The following is a 12,956-nucleotide window of genomic DNA, read 5'->3' on the forward strand; positions in this document are numbered from 1 at the left end:
GCATCTGAGATACAAAACTTATGCCACTTTGAGGGAACGTATATGTCAACTTCATGTCAGAATCTAGTCAATGTATGTCCAAGGGTTTGGACGTTAGAGACATTTTAATTTTTCGAGATTATTCGAAAGTCAATTTATGAAAAAGCAAATATCTCCCGATCTGTAGGAATCTGAGAAACAAACCTTATGTCACATTGAGGGAACGTATATGTCAACTTCATGTCAGAGTCACGTCAATGTATGTGCAAGGGTTTGGAGGATAGAGACATCTTAATTTTTCGAGATTATTCGAAAATCAATTTTTAAAGGCAAATATCTCCCGATCTGTAGGAATCTGAGACACAAAACTTATGTCACTTTGAGGGAACGTATATGTAAACTTCCTGTCAGAGTCACGTCAATGTATGTCCAAGGGTTTGGAGGATAGAGACATTTTAATTTTTCGAGATTATTCGAAAGTCAATTTTTGAAAAGGCAAATATCTTCCGATCTGAAGGAATCTGAGAGACAAACCTTATGTCACTTTGAGGGAACTTATATGTCAACTTCATGTCAGAATCTCGTCAATGTATGTGAAAGGGTTTGGACGATAGAGACATTTAAATTTTTCGAGATTATTCGAAAGTCAATTATTAAAAGGCAAATATCTCCCGATCTGTAGGAATCTGAGAGACAAACCTTATGTCACTTTGAGGGAACGTACATGTCAACTTCATGTCAGAATCTCGTCAATGTATGTCCAAGGGTTTGGACGAGAGAGACATTTTAATTTTTCGAGATTATTCGAAAGTCAATTTTTAAAAGGCAAATGTCTCCCGATCTGTAGGCATCTGAGAGACAAAACTTATGTCACTTTGAGGGAACGGATATGTCAACTTCCTGTCTGAGTCACGTCAATGTATGTCCAAGGGTTTGGAGGATAGACACATTTTAATTTTTCGAGATTATTCGAAAGTCAATTTTTGAAAAGGCAAATATCTTCCGATCTGTAGGAATCTGAGAGACAAAACTTATGTCACTTTGAGGGAACGTATATGTCAACTTGCTGTCAGAGTCACGTCAATGTATGTGCAAGGGTTTGGACGATAGAGAAATTTAAATTTTTCGAGATTATTCGAAAGTCAATTTATGAAAAAGCAAATATCTCCAGATCTGTAGGAATCTGAGAGACAAAACTCATGTCACTTTGAGGGAAGGCATATGTCAAGTTCATGTCAGAATCTCGTCAATATATGTCCAAGGGTTTGGACGATAGAGACATTTTAATTTTTCGAGATTATTCGAAAGTCAATTATTTAAAGGCAAATATCTCCCGATCTGTAGGCATCTGAGAGACAAAACTTATGTCACTTTGAGGGAACGTACATGTCAACTTCATGTCAGAGTCACGTCAATGTATGTCCAAGGGTTTGGAGGATAGAGACATTTTAATTTTTCGAGATTATTCGAAAGTCAATTTATGAAAAGGCAACTATCTCCCGATCTGTAGGAATCTGAGAGACAAAACTTATGTCACTTTGAGGGAACGTATATGTCAACTTCATGTCAGAATCTCGTCAATGTATGTCCAAGGGTTTGGACGATAGAGACATTTTAATTTTTCGAGATTATTCGAAAGTCAATTATTAAAAGGCAAATATCTCCCGATCTGTAGGCATCTGAGAGACAAAACGTATGCCACTTTGAGGGAACGTATATGTCAACTTCATGTCAGAATCTCGTCAATGTATGTCCAAGGGTTTGGACGATAGAGACATTTAAATTTTTCGAGATTATTCTAAAGTCAATTTTTAAAAGGTAAATATCTCCCGATCTGTAGGCATCTGAGAGACAAAACGTATGTCACTTTGAGGGAACGTATATGTCAACTTCATGTCAGAATCTCGTCAATGTATGTCCAAGGGTTTGGACGATAGAGACATTTAAATTTTTCGAGATTATTCGAAAGTCAATTATTAAAAGGCAAATATCTCCCGATCTGTAGGAATCAGAGAGACAAAACTTATGTCACTTTGAGGGAACGTATATGTCAACTTCATGTCAGAATCTCGTTAATGTATGTCCAAGGGTTTGGACGATAGAGACATTTCAATTTTTCGAGATTATTCGAAAGTCAATTTTTAAAAGGCAAATATCTCCCGATCTGTAGGAATCTGAGAGACAAAACTTATGTCACTTTGAGGGAACGTATATGTCAACTTCATGTCAGAATCTCGTCAATGTATGTCCAAGGGTTTGGACGATAGAGACATTTTAATTTTTCGAGATTATTCGAAAGTCAATTTCTGAAAAGGCAAATATCTCCCGATCTGTAGGAATCTGAGAGACAAAACTAATGTCACTTTGAGGGAACGTATATGTCAACTTCATGTCAGAATCTCGTCAATGTATGTCCAAGGGTTTGGACGATAGAGACATTTTAATTTTTCGAGATTATTCGAAAGTCAATTCTTAAAAGGCAAATATCTCCCGATCTGTAGGAATCTGAGAGACAAAACTTATGTCACTTTGAGGGAACGTATATGTCAACTTCCTGTCAAAGTCACGTCAATGTATGTCCAAGGGTTTGTAGGATAGAGACATTTTAATTTTTCGAGATTATTCGAAAGTCAATTATTGAAAAGGCAAATATCTCCCGATCTGTAGAATCTGAGAGACAAAACTTATGTCACTTTGAGGGAACGTATATGTCAACTTCATGTGAGAATCTCGTCAATGTATGTCCAAGGGTTTGGACGATAGAGACATTTAAATTTTTCGAGATTATTCGAAATACAATTTTTTAAAGGCAAATATCTCCCGATCTGTAGGCATCTGAGAGACAAAACTTATGTCACTTTGAGGGAACGTATATGTCAACCTCATGTCAGAATCTGTTCAATGTATGTCCAAGGGTTTGGACGATAGAGACATTTTAATTTTTCGAGATTATTCGAAAGTCAATTATTTAAAGGCAAATATCTCCTGATCTGTAGGCATCTGAGAGACAAAACTTATGTCACTTTGAGGAAACGTATATGTCAACTTCCTGTCAGAGTCACGTCAATGTATGTCCAAGGGTTTGGAGGATAGAGACATTTTAATTTTTCGAGATTATTCGAAAGTCAATTTTTGAAAAGGCAAATATCTCCCGATCTGTAGGAATCTGAGAGACAAAATTTATGTCACTTTGAGGGAACGTATATGTAAACGTCATGTCAAAATCTCGTCAATGTATGTCCAAGGGTTTTGACGATAGAGACATTTTAATTTTTCGAGATTATTCGAAAGTCAATTTTTAAAAGGCAAATATCTCCCGATCTGTAGGCATCTGAGAGACAAAACTTATGCCACTTTGAGGGAACGTATATGTCAACTTCATGTCAGAATCTCGTCTAGGTATGTCCAAGGGTTTGGACGATAGAGACATTTTAATTTTTCGAGATTATTCGAAAGTCAATTATTGAAAAGGCAAATATCTCCCGATCTGTAGAATCTGAGAGACAAAACTTATGTCACTTTGAGGGAACGTATATGTTAACTTCATGTCAGAATCTCGTCAATGTATGTCCAAGGGTTTGGACGATAGAGACATTTAAATTTTTCGAGATTATTCGAAATACAATTTTTTAAAGGCAAATATCTCCCGATCTGTAGGCATCTGAGAGACAAAACTTATGTCACTTTGAGGGAACGTATATGTCAACCTCATGTCAGAATCTCGTCAATGTATGTCCAAGGGTTTGGACGATAGAGACATTTTAATTTTTCGAGATTATTCGAAAGTCAATTATTAAAAGGCAAATATCTCCTGATCTGTAGGCATCTGAGAGACAAAACTTATGTCACTTTGAGGGAACGTATATGTCAACTTCATGTCAGAATCTCGTCAATGTATGTCCAAGGGTTTGGACGATAGAGACATTTAAATTTTTCGAGATTATTCGAAAGTCAATTCTTAAAAGGCAAATATCTCCCGATCTGTAGGAATCTGAGAGACAAAACTTATGTCACTTTGAGGGAACGTATATGTCAACTTCCTGTCAGAGTCACGTCAATGTATGTCCAAGGGTTTGGAGGATAGAGACATTTTAATTTTTCGAGATTATTCGAAAGTCAATTTTTGAAAAGGCAAATATCTCCCGATCTGTAGGCATCTGCGAGACAAAACTTATGCCACTTTGAGGGAACGTATATGTCAATTTCATGTCAGAATCTCGTCAAGGTATGTCCAAGGGTTTGGACGATAGAGACATTTTAATTTTTCGAGATTATTCGAAAGTCAATTTATGAAAAAGCAAATATCTCCCGATCTGTAGGAATCTGAGAGACAAACCTTATGTCACATTGAGGGAACGTATATGTCAACTTCATGTCAAAGTCACGTCAATGTATGTGCAAGGGTTTGCAGGATAGAGACATCTTAATTTTTCGAGATTATTCGAAAGTCAATTTTTAAAAGGCAAATATCTTCCGATCTGTATGAATCTGAGAGACAAAACTTATGTCACTTTGAGGGAACGTATATGTCAACTTCATGTCAGGATCTCGTCAATGTATGTGAAAGGGTTTGGACGATAGAGACATTTACATTTTTCGAGATTATTCGAAAGTCAATTTTTAAAAGGCAAATATCTCCCGATCTGTAGGAATCTGAGAGACAAAACTTATGTCAAATTGAGGGAACGTATATGTCAACTTGCTGTCAGAGTCACGTCAATGTATGTCCAAGGGTTTGGACGATAGAGACATTTTAATTTTTCGAGATTATTCGAAAGTCAATTTTTGAAAAAGCAAATATCTCCAGATCTGTAGGAATCTGAGTGACAAAACTCATGTCACTTTGAGGGAACGTAAATGTCAACTTGCTGTCAGAGTCACGTCAATGTATGTCCAAGGGTTTGGACGATAGAGACATTTTAATTTTTCGAGATTATTCGAAAGTCAATTTTTGAAAAAGCAAATATCTCCAGATCTGTAGGAATCTGAGAGACAAAACTCATGTCACTTTGAGGGAAGGCATATGTCAAGTTCATGTCAGAATCTCGTCAATGTATGTCCAAGGGTTTGGACGATAGAGACATTTTAATTTTTCGAGATTATTCGAAAGTCAATTTTTAAAAAGCAAATATCTCCCGATATGTAGGCATCTGAGAGACAAAACGTATGTCACTTTGAGGGAACGTACATGTCAAGTTCATGTCAGAATCTCGTCAATGCATGTCCAAGGGTTTGGACGATAGAGACATTTTAATTTTTCAAGATTATTCGAAAGTCAATTCTTAAAAGGCAAATATCTCCCGATCTGTAGGAATCTGAGAGACAAAACTTATGTCACTTTGAGGGAACGTATATGTCAACTTCCTGTCAGAGCCACGTCAATGTATGTCCAAGGGTTTGGAGGATAGAGACATTTTAATTTTTCGAGATTATTCGAAAGTCAATTTTTGAAAAAGCAAATATCTCCCGATCTGTAGGAATCTGAGAGACAACACTTATGTCACTTTGAGGGAACGTATATGTCAACGTCATGTCAGAATCTCGACAATGTATGTCCAAGGGTTTGGACGATAGAGACATTTAAATTTTTCGAGATTATTCGAAAGTCAATTTTTATAAAGCAAATATCTCCCCTATCTGTAGGCATCTGAGAGACAAAACTTATGTCACGTTGAGGGAACGTATATGTCAACCTCATGCCAGAATCTCGTCAATGTATGTCCAAGGGTTTGGACGATAGAAACATTTTAATTTTTCGAGATTATTCGAAAGTCAATTATTAAAAGGCAAATATCTCCCGATCTGTAGGCATCTGAGAGACATACCTTATGCCACTTTGAGGGAACGTATATGTCAATTTCATGTCAGAATCTCGGTAATGTATGTCCAAGGGTTTGGACGATAGAGACATTTTAATTTTTCGAGATTATTCGAAAGTCAATTTTTAAAAGGCAAATATCTCCCGATCTGTAGGAATCTGAGAGACAAAACTTATGTCACTTTGAGGGAACGTATATGTCAACTTCATGTCAGAATCTCGTCAATGTATGTCCAAGGGTTTGGACGATAGAGACATTTTAATTTTTCGAGATTATTCGAAAGTCAATTTTTGAAAAGGCAAATATCTCCCGATCTGTAGGAATCTGAGAGACAAAACTAATGTCACTTTGAGGGAACGTATATGTCAACTTCATGTCAGAATCTCGTCAATGTATGTCCAAGGGTTTGGACGATAGAGACATTTTAATTTTTCGAGATTATTCGAAAGTCAATTTTTGAAAAGGCAAATATCTCCCGATCTGTAGGAATGTGAGAGACAAAACTTATGTCACTTTGAGGGAACGTATATGTCAACTTCCTGTCAATGTCACGTCAATGTATGTCCAAGGGTTTGGAGGATAGAGACATTTTAATTTTTCGAGATTATTCGAAAGTCAATTATTGAAAAGGCAAATATCTCCCGATCTGTAGAATCTGAGACACAAAACTTATGTCACTTTGAGGGAACGTATATGTCAACTTCATGTCAGAATCTCGTCAATGTATGTCCAAGGGTTTGGACGATAGAGACATTTTAATTTTTCGAGATTATTCGAAATACAATTTTTTAAAGGCAAATATCTCCCGATCTGTAGGCATCTGAGAGTCAAAACTTATGTCACTTTGAGGGAACGTATATGTCAACCTCATGTCAGAATCTCGTCAATGTATGTCCAAGGGTTTGGACGATAGAGACATTTTAATTTTTCGAGATTATTCGAAAGTCAATTTTTAAAAGGCAAATATCTCCCGATCTGTAGGCATCTGAGAGACAAAACTTATGCCACTTTGAGGGAACGTATATGTCAACTTCATGTCAGAATCTCGTCAAGGTATGTCCAAGGGTTTGGACGATAGAGACATTTAAATTTTTCGAGATTATTCGAAAGTCAATTCTTAAAAGGCAAATATCTCCCGATCTGTAGGAATCTGAGAGACAAAACTTATGTCACTTTGAGGGAACGTATATGTCAACTTCCTGTCAGAGTCACGTCAATGTATGTCCAAGGGTTTGGAGGATAGAGACATTTTAATTTTTCGAGATTATTCGAAAGTCAATTTTTGAAAAGGCAAATATCTCCCGATCTGTAGGCATCTGCGAGACAAAACTTATGCCACTTTGAGGGAACGTATATGTCAATTTCATGTCAGAATCTCGTCAAGGTATGTCCAAGGGTTTGGACGATAGAGACATTTTAATTTTTCGAGATTATTCGAAAGTCAATTTATGAAAAAGCAAATATCTCCCGATCTGTAGGAATCTGAGAGACAAACCTTATGTCACATTGAGGGAACGTATATGTCAACTTCATGTCAAAGTCACGTCAATGTATGTGCAAGGGTTTGCAGGATAGAGACATCTTAATTTTTCGAGATTATTCGAAAGTCAATTTTTAAAAGGCAAATATCTTCCGATCTGTATGAATCTGAGAGACAAAACTTATGTCACTTTGAGGGAACGTATATGTCAACTTCATGTCAGGATCTCGTCAATGTATGTGAAAGGGTTTGGACGATAGAGACATTTACATTTTTCGAGATTATTCGAAAGTCAATTTTTAAAAGGCAAATATCTCCCGATCTGTAGGAATCTGAGAGACAAAACTTATGTCAAATTGAGGGAACGTATATGTCAACTTGCTGTCAGAGTCACGTCAATGTATGTCCAAGGGTTTGGACGATAGAGACATTTTAATTTTTCGAGATTATTCGAAAGTCAATTTTTGAAAAAGCAAATATCTCCAGATCTGTAGGAATCTGAGTGACAAAACTCATGTCACTTTGAGGGAACGTAAATGTCAACTTGCTGTCAGAGTCACGTCAATGTATGTCCAAGGGTTTGGACGATAGAGACATTTTAATTTTTCGAGATTATTCGAAAGTCAATTTTTGAAAAAGCAAATATCTCCAGATCTGTAGGAATCTGAGAGACAAAACTCATGTCACTTTGAGGGAAGGCATATGTCAAGTTCATGTCAGAATCTCGTCAATGTATGTCCAAGGGTTTGGACGATAGAGACATTTTAATTTTTCGAGATTATTCGAAAGTCAATTTTTAAAAAGCAAATATCTCCCGATATGTAGGCATCTGAGAGACAAAACGTATGTCACTTTGAGGGAACGTACATGTCAAGTTCATGTCAGAATCTCGTCAATGCATGTCCAAGGGTTTGGACGATAGAGACATTTTAATTTTTCAAGATTATTCGAAAGTCAATTCTTAAAAGGCAAATATCTCCCGATCTGTAGGAATCTGAGAGACAAAACTTATGTCACTTTGAGGGAACGTATATGTCAACTTCCTGTCAGAGCCACGTCAATGTATGTCCAAGGGTTTGGAGGATAGAGACATTTTAATTTTTCGAGATTATTCGAAAGTCAATTTTTGAAAAAGCAAATATCTCCCGATCTGTAGGAATCTGAGAGACAACACTTATGTCACTTTGAGGGAACGTATATGTCAACGTCATGTCGGAATCTCGACAATGTATGTCCAAGGGTTTGAACGATAGAGACATTTAAATTTTTCGAGATTATTCGAAAGTCAATTTTTATAAAGCAAATATCTCCCCTATCTGTAGGCATCTGAGAGACAAAACTTATGTCACGTTGAGGGAACGTATATGTCAACCTCATGCCAGAATCTCGTCAATGTATGTCCAAGGGTTTGGACGATAGAAACATTTTAATTTTTCGAGATTATTCGAAAGTCAATTATTAAAAGGCAAATATCTCCCGATCTGTAGGCATCTGAGAGACATACCTTATGCCACTTTGAGGGAACGTATATGTCAATTTCATGTCAGAATCTCGGTAATGTATGTCCAAGGGTTTGGACGATAGAGACATTTTAATTTTTCGAGATTATTCGAAAGTCAATTTTTAAAAGGCAAATATCTCCCGATCTGTAGGAATCTGAGAGACAAAACTTATGTCACTTTGAGGGAACGTATATGTCAACTTCATGTCAGAATCTCGTCAATGTATGTCCAAGGGTTTGGACGATAGAGACATTTTAATTTTTCGAGATTATTCGAAAGTCAATTTTTGAAAAGGCAAATATCTCCCGATCTGTAGGAATCTGAGAGACAAAACTAATGTCACTTTGAGGGAACGTATATGTCAACTTCATGTCAGAATCTCGTCAATGTATGTCCAAGGGTTTGGACGATAGAGACATTTTAATTTTTCGAGATTATTCGAAAGTCAATTTTTGAAAAGGCAAATATCTCCCGATCTGTAGGAATGTGAGAGACAAAACTTATGTCACTTTGAGGGAACGTATATGTCAACTTCCTGTCAATGTCACGTCAATGTATGTCCAAGGGTTTGGAGGATAGAGACATTTTAATTTTTCGAGATTATTCGAAAGTCAATTATTGAAAAGGCAAATATCTCCCGATCTGTAGAATCTGAGACACAAAACTTATGTCACTTTGAGGGAACGTATATGTCAACTTCATGTCAGAATCTCGTCAATGTATGTCCAAGGGTTTGGACGATAGAGACATTTTAATTTTTCGAGATTATTCGAAATACAATTTTTTAAAGGCAAATATCTCCCGATCTGTAGGCATCTGAGAGTCAAAACTTATGTCACTTTGAGGGAACGTATATGTCAACCTCATGTCAGAATCTCGTCAATGTATGTCCAAGGGTTTGGACGATAGAGACATTTTAATTTTTCGAGATTATTCGAAAGTCAATTTTTAAAAGGCAAATATCTCCCGATCTGTAGGCATCTGAGAGACAAAACTTATGCCACTTTGAGGGAACGTATATGTCAACTTCATGTCAGAATCTCGTCAAGGTATGTCCAAGGGTTTGGACGATAGAGACATTTTAATTTTTCGAGATTATTCGAAAGTCAATTTATGAAAAAGCAAATATCTCCCGATCTGTAGGAATCTGAGAGACAAACCTTATGTCACATTGAGGGAACGTATATGTCAACTTCATGTCAAAGTCACGTCAATGTATGTGCAAGGGTTTGCAGGATAGAGACATCTTAATTTTTCGAGATTATTCGAAAGTCAATTTTTGAAAAGGCAAATATCTTCCGATCTGTAGGAATCTGAGAGACAAAACTTATGTCACTTTGAGGGAACGTATATGTCAACTTCATGTCAGGATCTCGTCAATGTATGTGAAAGGGTTTGGACGATAGAGACATTTACATTTTTCGAGATTATTCGAAAGTCAATTTTTAAAAGGCAAATATCTCCCGATCTGTAGAAATCTGAGAGACAAAACTTATGTCAAATTGAGGGAACGTATATGTCAACTTGCTGTCAGAGTCACGTCAATGTATGTCCAAGGGTTTGGACGATAGAGACATTTTAATTTTTCGAGATTATTCGAAAGTCAATTTTTGAAAAAGCAAATATCTCCAGATCTGTAGGAATCTGAGTGACAAAACTCATGTCACTTTGAGGGAACGTAAATGTCAACTTGCTGTCAGAGTCACGTCAATGTATGTCCAAGGGTTTGGACGATAGAGACATTTTAATTTTTCGAGATTATTCGAAAGTCAATTTTTGAAAAAGCAAATATCTCCAGATCTGTAGGAATCTGAGAGACAAAACTCATGTCACTTTGAGGGAAGGCATATGTCAACTTCATGTCAGAATCTCGTCAATGTATGTCCAAGGGTTTGGACGATAGAGACATTTTAATTTTTCGAGATTATTCGAAAGTCAATTCTTAAAAGGCAAATATCTCCCGATCTGTAGGAATCTGAGAGACAAAACGTATGTCACTTTGAGGGAACGTATATGTCAACTTCCTGTCAGAGTCACGTCAATGTATGTCCAAGGGTTTGGAGGATAGAGACATTTAAATTTTTTGAGATTATTCGAAAGTCAATTTTTGAAAAGGCAAATATCTCCCGATCTGTAGGAATCTGAGAGACAACACTTATGTCACTTTGAGGGAACGTATATGTCAACTTCATGTCTAAATCTCGTCAATGTATGTCCAAGGGTTTGGACGATAGAGACATTTTAATTTTTCGAGATTATTCGAAAGTCAATTATTAAAAGGCAAATATCTCCCGATCTGTAGGCATCTGAGATACAAAACTTATGCCACTTTGAGGGAACGTATATGTCAACTTCATGTCAGAATCTAGTCAATGTATGTCCAAGGGTTTGGACGTTAGAGACATTTTAATTTTTCGAGATTATTCGAAAGTCAATTTATGAAAAAGCAAATATCTCCCGATCTGTAGGAATCTGTGAAACAAACCTTATGTCACATTGAGGGAACGTATATGTCAACTTCATGTCAGAGTCACGTCAATGTATGTGCAAGGGTTTGGAGGATAGAGACATCTTAATTTTTCGAGATTATTCGAAAATCAATTTTTTAAAGGCAAATATCTCCCGATCTGTAGGAATCTGAGACACAAAACTTATGTCACTTTGAGGGAACGTATATGTAAACTTCCTGTCAGAGTCACGTCAATGTATGTCCAAGGGTTTGGAGGATAGAGACATTTTAATTTTTCGAGATTATTCGAAAGTCAATTTTTGAAAAGGCAAATATCTTCCGATCTGAAAAAATCTGAGAGACAAACCTTATGTCACTTTGAGGGAACTTATATGTCAACTTCATGTCAGAATCTCGTCAATGTATGTGAAAGGGTTTGGACGATAGAGACATTTAAATTTTTCGAGATTATTCGAAAGTCAATTATTAAAAGGCAAATATCTCCCGATCTGTAGGAATCTGAGAGACAAACCTTATGTCACTTTGAGGGAACGTACATGTCAACTTCATGTCAGAATCTCGTCAATGTATGTCCAAGGGTTTGGACGAGAGAGACATTTTAATTTTTCGAGATTATTCGAAAGTCAATTTTTAAAAGGCAAATGTCTCCCGATCTGTAGGCATCTGAGAGACAAAACTTATGTCACTTTGAGGGAACGGATATGTCAACTTCCTGTTTGAGTCACGTCAATGTATGTCCAAGGGTTTGGAGGATAGACACATTTAAATTTTTCGAGATTATTCGAAAGTCAATTTTTGAAAAGGCAAATATCTTCCGATCTGTAGGAATCTGAGAGACAAAACTTATGTCACTTTGAGGGAACGTATATGTCAACTTGCTGTCAGAGTCACGTCAATGTATGTGCAAGGGTTTGGACGATAGAGAAATTTAAATTTTTCGAGATTATTCGAAAGTCAATTTTTGAAAAAGCAAATATCTCCAGATCTGTAGGAATCTGAGAGACAAAACTCATGTCACTTTGAGGGAAGGCATATGTCAAGTTCATGTCAGAATCTCGTCAATGTATGTCCAAGGGTTTGGACGATAGAGACATTTTAATTTTTCGAGATTATTCGAAAGTCAATTATTTAAAGGCAAATATCTCCCGATCTGTAGGCATCTGAGAGACAAAACTTATGTCACTTTGAGGGAACGTATATGTCAACCTCATGTCAGAATCTCGTCAATGTATGTCCAAGGGTTTGGACGATAGAGACATTTAAATTTTTCGAGATTATTCGAAAGTCAATTATTAAAAAGCAAATATCTCCCGATCTGTAGGCATCTGAGAGACAAAACGTATGTCACTTTGAGGGAACGTACATGTCAACTTCATGTCAGAGTCACGTCAATGTATGTCCAAGGGTTTGGAGGATAGAGACATTTTAATTTTTCGAGATTATTCGAAAGTCAATTTTTGAAAAGGCAACTATCTCCCGATCTGTAGGAATCTGAGAGACAAAACTTATGTCACTTTGAGGGAACGTATATGTCAACTTCATGTCAGAATCTCGTCAATGTATGTCCAAGGGTTTGGACGATAGAGACATTTTAATTTTTCGAGATTATTCGAAAGTCAATTATTAAAAGGCAAATATCTCCCGATCTGTAGGCATCTGAGAGACAAAACGTATGCCACTTTGAGGGAACGTATATGTCAACTTCA

This window comes from Zootermopsis nevadensis, unplaced genomic scaffold (assembly GCF_977971745.1).
Source record: "Zootermopsis nevadensis isolate Lab colony 2312 unplaced genomic scaffold, Znev_1.0 Znev_ptg000022l, whole genome shotgun sequence".
Lineage (NCBI taxonomy): Eukaryota > Metazoa > Arthropoda > Insecta > Blattodea > Termopsidae > Zootermopsis > Zootermopsis nevadensis.